Raw genomic sequence first — 9792 nt, 5'->3', positions numbered from 1 at the left:
AGTCATGTCACAGTGGCTTCACGTGATAACAGGAAGTGCTGCTTGCTAGCCCCTGGCCCCCACCAGGGAGGGAACTTGGAACTGGGTATGCTACATACATGATCTCACAGAAACTTCTGGCAGTCCCATGGGGTAGGGATTCCCAACCCCTGGGCCGTGGACCAGTACCTGTTAGGAGCCAGGGTGGGTGAGTGAGCGAAGCTTCATCTGTATTTACAGCTGCTCCCCATAGCTTGCATTACCGCCTGAGTTCCACCTCCTGGCAGATCAGCACTGAAAAACCTGCTTTCATTTCCAACATCCTATCTTTGTGAAGCAGGGTTTCTGCAGTGACAGCAACCAAAATCGATTTTGGAGTAGAGTGGACATAAGCAACATGCTTTGGTTGTCACTGTCTCCCATTGCCCCCAGATGGGACTGTCTAGTTGTAGGAAAACAAGCTCAGGGGTCCCACTCATTCTGAATTATAGTGAGTTGTATAATTATTTCCTTATATATTACAATGTAATAAAAATTGAAATAAAGTGCACCATAAGGGTAACGCACTTGAATCATACCAAAACCAACCCTGTCCAACCCTGTTCCGAGGAAAAATTGTCTTCCATGAAACTGGTCCCTGATGCCGAAAATGTTGGGTGGATTGCTGTCCTAGGGGGTTTCTCATTTTGTGGCTGAGAAAGTGCAGGCTGTAGGGGTCCACAGATGTGCCCTAGTCCTATGTTTATAGACTGGAACCCAGTCCCTGCTGGCCTGACCACACACTCCATGTCTCCTCTGCACCGCACACCTGCTGTTTAGGACTGTCCCTCTCCACCATGTGCGTGAACTCAGGCACGCATGCACACGTGGGGCCTGGGCCACCTCTGCTGAGTGCTCTTCCTTGTGACTCAACGCCAAGACAAGGTGATGGACAGAACCTGGTGACCTGGGGAAGGTGGCTCGGGACAGGGATGGGGGCCTCGTGTGTCTGGGGGCTCTGTGGACGGGGAGGTGAGTTGATTTCTTTGAAGCCCAGAACACCAGAAGAGACTAATGGGCATTCTAAAGGGAAATAGGTGGGTTTTTGTTTGATAGGAAACATAACATTTTGGTCCTGAGAATCATGCTTGGTAGAGATCAGTGCGCTGTGATGAATGGGCAGCACGGGGACAGCGCTGTGAGGCCCTGAGCTGGCCACGTGCTGCAGGGTTGCCAGTGTAGAGAGAATTGACAGCTCTCGGACTCTGTGGCCAGCATTGTGGGCCATGTGGCTGGCATCCTCCTGGCTTTCCTGGTGCATTCCCTGTGCACCCTCTCTGTCCTGCACCCACCTGTGCTGCCCACTGCCCGTCCCATGTCTCCTGCCAAGGACCCTCTATAACCAGGTCGCACAGGCTCTCTGTGCTTCCATCCACAGGCCTGGCCCCTTCACGTCCCACGATGGAACCAGGGCCCTGGAAGGGGTGTGTGGTGCTCAGGTTGAACAGGGAATTAGTTCAGAGTCAGGACTGGAGGCCGAGTGTGGAACCCAGGGCTTGGGTCCTGCACCAGAGAAGATGTGTTTGTGCCGCCTCCGTGTGTTTATGCCTGGGTATGAAGTTTATAGGACTGTGCATGTGGTCATGCCTGAGTTCATTTTGGATTTGGACTTCTACTTCATTTTTTTGTTTTTTTTGGGGGGGGGTTGAGTTGGAGTCTCACTCTGTCACCCAGATGGGAGTGCAGCGGCATGTTCACGGCCATGGCAACCTCGCCCTGCTGGGCTCTGGTGATCCTTCCGCCTCAGCCTTCCGAGTAGCTGGAATTACAGGTGCGTGCTACCACACCCGGCTAATTTTTGATTTATTGTAGAGACAAGGTCTTGCCAAGTTGTCCGGGTGGGTCTCGAACCCACGGACTCGCCTTGGCCTCTGAAAGTGCTGGGATTACAGGCTGAGCCACCGAGCCCGGCCTACTTTTTATTTTTTTATTTTAAAGATGTGGAGTACAATTCAGGGTTAGGTATGCAAATGTTGATTATGCAGGTACCCTTGTTGATGAGATGTGCCCCTCCTTCCCCTGGAAGTTTCCCTCAACTGCCATTCCCACCCCCGCCCCCCAGCAGTTTCCCACTACTGCCAATCCCTTTCTTATAGTATTATGATAAATGTTCGGGGTTTGCTTATGAATGAGAACATGTGGTACTCTGTTCTTTGTTTCTGTGATAGATTGATCACTGAGTATGATCGACCCTAAATCCATCCAAGTTGCTGTGAAGTCCATATGTTTGTCCTTCTTTATGGATGCATAATATTCCATTGTTCCTACTTCATTTTTAACAGATTTAATTTTGAGCACCAATCTGATTCAGAGGCTAGAGACCAAAACATGGAGGGAAAATTCATGTTCATCTTTGAATTCTCTGTACCTAGCACAGTGCCTGGGCCATAGGCCTCTCATAGATGGTGTTAGTAAGTGAATTGATGGATTTTATTCCCCAAATAGTCTGTATCTTGTACAAAAATATAAAAAATGTTAGACTGTCAACCAACGGATTGGCAACAATTAGACTTATTCTTGAAGCTTGGTCTGTCACAGGTGTTTTGAACAGAATGGTATATGATCTGTCACACGAGCTCATGGTAAAGTAGGACTTGAGGCCATTCATTCGGCAAATGTAGACTGAGGTTCAGGTGCTGTGTTAAGTACCAGGATAGAAAGGAAATAAAACACATCGTCTTGCCTTTGAAGAGCTCGTCTAAAATAGTGGAGACAGGAGATCGGTGAAGGGTTGTTCACATGGAGGGTGCAGAGTCTGAGTCCAGGGACCTTGTATCCCACCTGTGACACCTTCCAGGGGGCTCCTTGAGAGGAAGTTGGGAATGGAGCTGGGGGCTGCTCTACTCCTTCAAGCTGCCTTGGACCCCACCTGCAGTGAGGTGATAGCTGTGAAGCCTCAGGAAGTTTCAGAGGGCTGATACCCATCTTCTGCATAATTAGGATAATGCCCTAACTGATCTCTAATCCTGAAGTGTACCCCACATCTTGATAAAAAAATAGCCCTAACTGCTATGCAAAAACATGATGGGAACAGAGGCTCTCATAAACACTAATGTTCCCTGAAGTCAGCCCAGACCCCTCTCAAGGGGAAACTGTGGCATCTCACAGGGCCAGGACCCTCTTAGAGCATCGGTAGCAAACAGGGCACTCTGTCTTCATGACAGTCGAGTGGAGTTCTTCCTCCTGCCGAGGGGAATAAATCCTGTGTGACCTTCATGCATGCATGTATTAAAAACTGCTAATGTGTGTTCCTTTTGAAATATGCAAGATGTGGTGTGATTAAACTGAAGAAAGATTAAGGTGAGTTACTCCTTTGTTTAAACTTTGGCTTGTTGGGTAGTCTTATTAGGGAAAGGGATTTAAAATGTTTAAAAATTCAATAAGGCAAAGGGCATGTTGTGGTTCAAGAAGTGATGTATTGCAATGAGGGTGGAATCCATTCCAGAGGCCATAAAGCAATCATCTCACCTTGATTTGGATGGAGCCCAGCCAAATACATTGCCTCCTGCAGACACGGGGATGCACCCTGCACGCTCCTACAGGCTCACGTGAGCACATGGCTGGTGGTTCAGGCAACCAGGCACCTCCAGGTGCTGTGAAGGCACCTTTCTTCCTGTCAAGGTCGTCCAGGCCTTTCCTCCATGACGGAGTCTGCAGCCAGTGACCAATGCAGCTGACAGACCAGCCTTTAAAGAGGAGATGTCCCTTGTCTCCCAACAAACCTTGATCTTTAGATATTCTTTCTTGATGCCTAAGACTCGTCCTTCAGTGATGGCCTCTTTCAGGATGAATCCATTTAGGAGTCTATCCAAGAGGGGGCAGACACAAAGGAGAAGAACTGCATTAGGAAACAGGAGAATTGAGGGGCTGTCAAATTCTCCATTTCCTAATTGGGTGACTTTTTGAGTGTGTTTCTTCGTTGGTGCCAGGAGGATAACACTCGCCCTGCCAATACACCAGGGCAGCTGTGAGAACCAAAGGCTGCTTGTTAAGATGGGCCTGCACGAGTGGATGACCTGAGCTCATGGGTTCGAGACCAGCCAGGACAACTTGGCGAGACCTTGACTCTACAATAAATCAAAAATTAGCTGGGTGTGGTAGCGTGAGCCTGTAGTTCTAGCTACTTGGAAGGCTGAAGCGGAAAGATCACCAGAGCCCCGCAGGTCGAGGCTGGGGTGGCCGTGAGCGTGCCACTGCACTCCAGCCTGGGCAATGGAGTGAGACTTCAACACAAAAAAATAAAAGAAAAGAAAAGTGGGGACTGCAGAACTGGGGCCTGGAGTCAGACTGACCTGGGCTTGTATCTTGCATCTGCCGCTTTCTATCGGTGTCACTGGCAAATTACTTACCCTTTTTGTGCTCCAGTGTCTGCGTTTGTAAAGCACAGATAGTATCAGCTACTCGGAGAGGATGTTGTCAGCCTTAATGTTATAATTTTTGGAAAGCAAGTTGTGCTCGACTGAATGTAGAACCTCAAGGAATGCAACTATTTTAGCAGTTATGACAATGACAGTGTTATTATTACTCTTATTACGACTACCATGACCATGACTATAATGCATAGTGCAGAAAACCCTTTGTACTGCATGGAGCCCCATGCAGGTGGGAGGAGTGATTACTGGGTAATGCCTAGGCTTTCCTGACGAAGGTCTGTCATTACCCAGAACTTGCTGCTGGTCCCTCCTGCTGGTGACTCTGCCAGAGCGGCCACCTGGAGCTTTCTACATTGTGCGTCATAAAAGCAACTCTGATTGGGCTCCTATGAAGTTGTGTGTGAATGGCCCCGCCTGTCACAGAAGCAGAATTCATTTCCAGTTTCAAAACGCCAAGGGCCACATTTCTACCGTGATGGCTGGGCTGTGATGTGTGCTTTGTAGTGGCACACACCGGCATACACATTTGCATATAATAACTGCCTCGGGCCTGGTGTAAGGGCTTATTTAGAGATGGCCGTCCTTCCCTTCAAGCTGTTCTGGTGAAGTGTCTGTAACGGCTGCCCAGTGGGACCCAGGCCTCTTCCTCCCTTCTTGTTTCGGCGTTCTCCACTCTCATCCTAGCTGTATCCTTCTTAATCAAGTGTTGATGAGTTAGTGTAGTTGTTCATTCACCTCAGCAGACATGAACTGAGTGCCTACGGTTCAGCAACACTGGTGACATCAACCAGAAAACCAGCTTTCGGGCGACCCACTCTGTGGAGAGCACCATGCTGGGGCTGGAGAGGAACAGAGTGCATGCCTTCTGCTTCATCAGGGAAACTCAACACTAAGCATAGGGACAAATCACCCATGCGCCACCGTGGGCTCTTATGTGTTCAGAGGTACTGTGGGAGTGAACGCCATGTGGGGGCCTGGCTTGTGCCTGGCACCAGGTTAAAGAAACGAGACACTGTCCCTGTCTGAGGGAACTCACTCCTGGATGAGAGTGAAGCTCTGGTGAACAGGCAATTCGAATTCAAGTCAAGGTAAATGTCAGGCCTTCAGAAGAGGTGAAAGACCTTGCTTGGCAAACAGGCACATGATGCCTCTTGAAGATGCCTAGGGAATACGGTGCTAGACATGGCTACGGTCTGTCCTGGGGCAAGAACTCGAGGTTAGGTCGAGGAGGCACATGAGATGCAGGTGAGGGAGGGTAGTGGGTGGTGAAGGTCCTCTCCACAGGGCACCCAGTTGAGGTGAATCTAGGGCAGCCAAGAGGCTCCCATGTGTGCATATGTCAGGGCATCATCATCTGAATGCACGCCAGGATAGGGGGCTTTGATGTGTGCGCACCATGTGTGTGAACATTATGGCATGGCATTGTCATGTATGTGCATGTTAGGACAGGGTTTTTTGTTGTTTCTTTTTGAGTTGGAGTCTCACTTCATCGCCCAGGCTGGAGTGCAGTGCCTCGCTCACAGCCACCGCAACCTCGATCTGCTCAGCGATCATTCCACCTCAGCCTTCCAAGTAGCTGGAACTACAGGCACATGCCACCACACCCAGCTAATTTTTTGATTTTGTGTAGAGACGAGGTTTCGCCAAGTTGCCCAGGCTGGCCTTGATCCCGTGGACTCAGGCAATCCTCTCGCCTCAGCCTCCCAAAGTGCTGGGATTATGGGCGTGAGCCACCGGGGCCCAGCCAGGGCAGTGGGTTTTGATGTGTGCACACCAAACATTACCTCAATAATTGTAAATTAACGTCGCAGAAACAGACTAGCCAGGTGGCTGTGATAATAATTATGGAAAAAGAGGCTTCATTAGATGGGTTGAGGTAGAACTGGAGAGAAAATGAAGCATTGTGCTAGGGATGGAGTGGGAGATGGCATGAGGTTGGGAGGCGAAAAGGAAAAGGAGGTGTCAGGGAAGAACCCTCAAAGGCCCTTGGATCTTGTCTCCGGAGAAGACACACACCCCAACTGCTTTTGTGATCATTACAATGGGACAGAATTCAATCTTCATTAGCCTAATCTCATCCCAGCCTCCCCCTCACATCTGCAGAACACTGATGACTGATGTCCAGCGATGGCCAAAGCTCGAAAGAAGCAGATCAATGAGGAGCAGTTAAGATGTTGGCTGAACCACCTGTGCATCTGCCTTCCCACTCAGAGGGGTCAGAGCTCCTGCGGGGCAGCCCCGTTAACGCTCTGAAAACCACCCTGTCAGCCGGCCCTGGTTTCAACCATGCCAGCCACCGAAGGATTGACTAAACTCACTTTTAAAATTATAATCACAAAACCAATGCCCCACGTAATATAAATTATGTTCCTATACAAATCAATATCTTTCCCCTTCTTTCACTGCAAGGAAGACAGAGGACTGTGATTTATTTGCCTTTCTTTCTGTGTATGAACTAATTTTGTCTTGTTATAAAAGAAAGAGAATTCTAACTTGCTGCCTCGGAACAGGCCAAAGAATAGAACCTAGATAGGCGGAGCAAACTCTGGAGTTTACAGAGTGAAGTTCAGCTGACCTCGTGCCACAAATTAAGCCGCCGTCCACTTAAACTGCCAGCAACAATAAATTAAGCTATTGTGCTTAGAGGACGTTTGGAATGGCATTGGGCGGGATCAAGGGTCTGTTAAGTGGAAGCACTTACTCCATCGGCCTGTTGCAGGCCTAGCCGAGGGGGCTCGGGCCTCCTTGTCCCTGAATGTGTAACGTTGGAACTTCCATTTGAGCACACATATCATCAGAATGGTGCCCCAAGGTGCCGAGAGTTCATGTTTCTCTCGGTCATTTGACAGGAGGTGGGGCAAGGGTTAGAAGTCAGGAGAACTGCCTTTTACGAAATCACATTAAAATTCTCTAAAGTAAGACCGCAGTGTGGCAAGAGATAGGCTGAATCGTAAGACACATTTATGAGGGCTGATATTATTTTCCTTTTAATCTGAGGTCACTTTGTCTGGCACTTCCTAACCCCACCGGCCAGTAATGGTTTTGTTCACAAAATGACACAATGTATCCACTAGGACTCTTGCGGTGGAATGACCCAGAGGTGAGTGAACCTCAAATGAGTCGGAGGTTTTAGTAAGGTGGTTAAATATTCCACACTTCTATAACTACCTTAAAATGCATTAGAATCTTGCAGAAAATGCTGGTGTGTCCCCCCCAATAAAATGTCATTTATTCTAAGCTTATGGAGAGGGTTAAGACCTCTCCCTTTTTCTCTTTGTCTCTGCCTCTCTCTTACTTTTTATTCTGTCCTCCCCTGAACATTTGAGGTGCTTCTCAGTTAGAACACACAATGCAGTCATTGGGTACATGAGCAGAAAAGAGGATCTATGGATGAACATAAGGTCCTACCAGATTCCTGGCAATCAGCATAATTTGGCACTATTTGTATTCCACTATAGTGCAAACTGAGAATTTTGGGGAATTCTTGAGACAATTTCCTTTTGTGGCCTGTGACCCATACCTGTCCCCCTCTGCCCAGGTGATGAGTGTAACACAGTGTCTTCCTTTTACTAGTCGAATGTTTGATAAATTAATTGAAACCCATATGACTTGAAAGCAGGATAGTGCAACTTGGTGGTATTACAGAAGCTTTACTTTGGTCGCAAATGCCATATTTGTACCTTAAGCTGTAGTTTCACAGGATTGGTGGACTATTTGTGCATGCGCAGCCCAACACCTGCACGCCTGGCCATACCCAGTTAGCTGCAGAAAACCAACCCAATGGTCCTCTCTCAGGGGCATTCTGAGTCCACGGATGGACGCTCTGGTCCAGGCTATTGCCTGCTTGTTTGTTTGTTTGTGTCGGGGTGTCACTCTCTTGTCCAGGCTGGAGTACAGTGACATAATCACAGCTCACTGCAGCCTTGACCTCCTGGGCTCAGGAGATCCTTCTACCTCAGTCTCTTGAGTAGCTGGGATTACAAGTGCACACCACCATGCCTGGCTAATTTTTTGATTTTCTGTAGAGACGAGATCTTGCTATGTTGCCCAGGCTGGTCTCAAACTCCCAGGCTTAAGCAATCCTCTTGCCTTGGCCTCCCAAAGGGCTGGGATGACAAGCATGAGCCACCGTGCCCAGTTCAGTGTTTTACCCGCTGAATTCCATTGGTAGAACTGGCCAGTCTCTCCTGACTAGTCATGGTGGGAGGGCGGAAGGATACTATTGCTCACAGCTCAACCCTGGATACCCAGTGCAGCAGCTCTGGGTCTCATGGTGGCTGGGAGTTGCATTAAAGCATCCTCTTCTTTCACTCTGGTGAGTTTGTGTTCTCTATGTAAGGGTTCACTTGTTTAGAGGAAAAGTGATGTATACTTTTTGCCTTTCAGACAAGAAATTTAGCCTTTAATTAGACTAAATCACAGGGAAAATAAAAACACAAAAGAAAAACAGCTTCATTTATGAAAATGAATTTCTCCTTGGAACTAAAATCTGATCTCAGAACTAAATTCTTCTATAATGGACTTAAAACAACATGGTAGACAATGCAAGGGGCACACCACCAAACAAAAAACAAAAAACAACCCAGAATTCTCTTTGGAGGGCAGGCCCTTTGTAGTACAGGCTTTCCCTGCTAGGTAAATGTTCTAGGAACCCATAGGCATTGGTGTACCAGCTAGTATGGTGAGAGGCTGAGTTTGGCTTCAGTGAACTTTTTTTTTTTTTGCAGCAAACAGATGACTGGTTCTTCTGCCATGACAACACACCTGAAAACACTGCACTGAGTGTTCAGCAGTTATTGATCAAAAGTAGCATGATGCCAGTACCCTACCCTTCCTGTTCACCCCATCTTGCCCTAAGTGACTTCTCCCCTCCTCCATGAAAAAAGTCCTCAAAGGGAAACATTTTGCTGATGTGGAAGAGGTGAAACAAAAAAAAATGGCAAAAGCACTAAAAGGTATCAAAATGAATGAGTCCAAAAACGATTTTGAGTAGTGGAAAAAGTGTCTCGATAGGTGTTTTGCCTCAAACAGAGAGGACTTTGAAGGTGACTGATGTAAGAATGTAAGAATAAATGCACAAATTTTTAATAAATAAATTCTGTTTTTTGGGGTGCCCCCTCATATATTCAATCCCAGTTTTTCGAGGGAGACATGCTGTTTAAATCGATGGTGCTTATATCGATTCTTCACAGAAGGCTGAGGCTCTCACAGTCAATCACAACACAGTGGAGGGATCACTGAGAAAGTGGGTAAAGGAATCAGATCCAGGCGTGGGCACTTGGTTTACTCCAAGTCTGTCCTTCTCAGCACAGATAGAAAATTCAGGACTTCTTTTAAGGCATGTGATATTAGCTGAAGGTATAGTAGATACAATTTTTTTTTTTTTTTTTTGGGTTGGGGT

Source organism: Carlito syrichta, unplaced genomic scaffold (genome assembly GCF_000164805.1).
Source record: "Carlito syrichta isolate Samal-C Ts95f unplaced genomic scaffold, Tarsius_syrichta-2.0.1 Scaffold305409, whole genome shotgun sequence".
NCBI lineage: Eukaryota > Metazoa > Chordata > Mammalia > Primates > Tarsiidae > Carlito > Carlito syrichta.
This window is presented reverse-complemented; position numbering follows the sequence as displayed.